At 47.3% G+C, this 3,640-nt stretch overlaps 1 non-coding gene across 1 annotated transcript; it reads right to left on the bottom strand.

Moving 5' to 3' along the window:
* Positions 1–2,232: 2,232 nt before the first annotated feature.
* Positions 2,233–2,304, bottom strand: TRNAD-GUC (transfer RNA aspartic acid (anticodon GUC)). The gene has a single exon. It is a non-coding gene; the product is annotated as a tRNA-Asp (tRNA).
* Between the last annotated feature and the right edge of the window lie 1,336 nt (positions 2,305–3,640).

Below are 3,640 nucleotides of genomic sequence, written 5' to 3'. Positions count from 1 at the left end.
ACAAGGGGCGTATTTTCCATGCAGCTTCTCATAATCGGGCTCGCAGGCCGCTTTTCAGTCTAAGTGATGTGACAATGTGCGTCATCTGTGAAATCTCGTCCCCGAACCTATCACCACTCCGTGTTGCTTCCCTGAGTGGTAGGTTCAGTATAGAGCAGTACAGTGAAAAGTGTGATTGGTAGAGTAGAGGTCAGGTGGTACGCTTGGGTCATCCCTAAAAGTCGCTACTTCTAAAAGGTTAAATAGAGAGAATTAGTGATTGGTTGTGTGGTAATGTTGTGAGTGGTTAGCCCCCCGTGTCCTGATTGGTCCATCGCTGCCAGCCCGCGATGTACCTGGTGTTAGCAACAATGTGTGACTATGTGTGACTATGTGTCAGTGGACGACAATGGACAGGTCCTGCTATTTGCCATTAGAGCGTGCTTTCCCATCGCTGCCGGGGTCTGAGCTGTTACAACTTGTTGCGAGCTGCGTCTCAGCCGTGAGACACTAGTGTTTCTTTAGTCCACGGGAGCTGGCGTCGTATCAGGTTGGCCTGGTCACATGTTGAGAGACCATAGCTGAGGCAGAATTATAAGGATTTGATTTGTATTTTGCTCCGGGTAGTCGTGGCAGTGTCAGGTGTCACCTTGGCTTGGAGAACACGGGAATGTGGATTGCAAAATCGTGACCTTGGCTTCTGGGCTCTGATCAGGGCTGTTCTGCATGGTCAGCACCTTGTAGCTCTGCCTAGCCTGCTCTGGGCCTGCCGAATCTGGTTTGCGGCCTACTTCGGCTTGGTTGCATGTTATGTCATAAGGTCCATAACGATAGGGGTGCGAGGGTGCGGTGTGGTTCTTTGCGCATTGGTCCGTTAGGGTCTTGTCTCCAGGGTTAGTAGCATGAAGTCTCTGCAAGCATATACACAAGCTCTTCTGGCGTCTTATTTTTCTGCTAAGCGATTACTGGCCTATATGAAAAGTAATAACGACGCACGTCTGTGAGTGTTCACGGTCCGCTACGTCATAGGACTGAGCGTGTACTTTGCGTGGTTTGGTGTGTGTCTGATCCAGGTGCATGGTAGCACATGTGCTTCTGTCTGTTGAAGCTATGTCGTCATGTCATCTCTAAAGATGGTGGCTTAGGTTGTGAGACAGTTAAGTCAAGCTGGTCCATGCGATCGGCTTCGGCTCTGTTTTGGTTCCCACCCCGTGCTCTGGGTGGTATGCAGCCAGGTTTCGCAGGTGAGGTATGGTCACAGTGAATGTTGACATCCGCAGTAGTGGACAGAGGTGCAAACTCATCCTGCTGAGGGTACTTGGGTTGTGACGTTGTTGACCATAGTTTGTACATTGGCTGGGGGAAGGGACCGTCTCATTTTCCCTCTTCAGCAGCGCTTTCTATGCTGCCTTCACACGGCACAAGGCAGTCCCAGGAGTACACCTCACTGGCCGGCCTCCCAGGACGCCGTGCTTACGGTCCGATTAGGGAGCCTCCCATGCAACAGTGCACGCAGTTGCTTACTGTGGCACCGGTCCGTCTCCAGAAGAGTGTCAGGTGGGCTCTTAGTGCATGCTTCTTCCTCCTTAGCCGTCCGAATGCTCTCCGCTTCCTAGCACCAATCCCGCCACCAGCTTCCTCACTTCATATGGCGGGCGGGGACTCCCACAGCACAAACGCTGCGCCTCCTCTATCATTCGCTGACAGGGCGGGAGCCACCGCAACTCCGTATCACGGCAGGAGCCGATATTTTCAATTTCTGTTCAAGGCATAATGAGCCCACACCCTTCCAATAGCTGGTCACGAGTTTATGTGTCAGACATACCGCATATCACTCCCCAGTTCTGCAGGGAATCTCCATGCATCCACGGAGCTGACGCGAAGGCCACCATTTTGGCTGTCACGCAACAGCGCACCTCTTCAGTGTTATTTTCATTTGGTGTCACACAATGACATTAACTGCAATCTCTTGCACATAAGACTTCCTCTTCCCAACTAGTAATTTACAGCAAATAGTCTCCTGTAAACACAAACCAACAGTATTGTTACATTTTTGTATATATTAATATAAAAGAAACATTCCCAGTTGTTAATAACAGACACACGTTTCTAAATACATGTTGTCCCCTGCCGGCACAGTCAATCTTTATTTTTTTATTGCAAATCGTTTGAAATTCTCGATTATAAAACAACATTTCCTTTTTATGAGAAAAAAAAACATGTTTTTTAAAAACACAACAAAAAAACCTTTTCCTCCCCGTCGGGGAATTGAACCCCGGTCTCCCGCGTGACAGGCGGGGATACTGACCACTATACTAACGAGGATTCATGCTTGCTGCATCTATTTCTGACTAGTGTGTTGTCAGAAATTCATGCACTCATTGGTCGTGCTAATTATTCCTTAGGGTGAGGTTGCACAGCGCACATGCACATCAGAGGGAAAACGTGCATTTGATCTGATCATGTTTTTCTCAAGCAGCATGCTAAAACTCAAGGCGGTTGTACGAACGATCACAAACGAGTGAGGCATGGGACAGATGAGGCTGAGGCTGGACGAGGTCCCTTCAAGTGCTCGTACAAGGGGCCCATCTCCATTGGCAAATATTTTAAATTACAGAAGACTCACGCACACAAGTTCCTGTTGCAATATCTACGACGAGTATCTTCAGTGTGTGCTGGCCGTTCAACTTAGATTGTCTGCTTTTTATGTCTTTAGAGGCGGCAGCTGAGCCGTGCTGCAGAATCGTTGGAATAGAAAAGGGGCGGGACGGAACTTTTGTTACATATGATCACCAAATGAACAGGGGAAAAGCTTCCACAAGATACTTAATGGTTCACAGAACCCAGTCTCATTGTGGTTTGTTTGTTATGAGGAAATCACCAACACTTCCTTCTTCCTCCTCCTGGCAGTACTTACTTCTGAGGCAGAAGCCTATGTAATAGGATCTCACCCACAAAACCTCAGTTAAATGTTCCTGTCTCCTACAACCTCTTGCTGCTGAACATAAGGGGCAACTTAGGTGGCCTATGCATAGCTGCCAAATTTCCCCGTTTTTTTTCTCATTGGATGCTGGGACGTAGGCCCATACTAATTCAAAACAAAACTATAAGTCCCAGCATTCAAAGGGAACCATGAGGATTGACTCGAAGTATCACACATGCATACATGGCAACTGCCCAAAGCATCTGAGAGCAGGGCAGGTGTTATGTCATATTTGGTATCCCTTGTCTTCGAAGATCGCAGACCAAAGTAGGAGAGTTCAGGTAAGTCATTTCACCAAAATGCCAGGGGTAGCAGAAGTGACATCACATGACCCTTGACCCCCTGATGACATCACAGGAAGTGATGTCATTTGACCACACCCCAAAGTGATTTTGCAGGAACCGATGGAACACGATTTTTCACCTGTTGACAAAACAGGAAGTGCCATCCCATAGCATTGTACACTACGAAAAATATGGTTACAATATCACTATAATGTGATGTACATTTCCTACAAGAATGGGTCGACATATGTATCCTTAAGATCAGTGTGTATAGGCCCATATTACCAAATTACTGTGAATGAAAGCAGACGTCCATGACCAAATGATAATGATGTGTTATTATATAGCGCTTACGCATAAGCGCTTTATATTGGAAAAATATACACCCAATCTG

Source organism: Ambystoma mexicanum (assembly GCF_040938575.1).
Source record: "Ambystoma mexicanum isolate Mex_15411 chromosome 12 unlocalized genomic scaffold, UKY_AmexF1_1 Mex_chr12_unloc.1, whole genome shotgun sequence".
Lineage (NCBI taxonomy): Eukaryota > Metazoa > Chordata > Amphibia > Caudata > Ambystomatidae > Ambystoma > Ambystoma mexicanum.
This window is presented reverse-complemented; position numbering and strand designations above follow the sequence as displayed.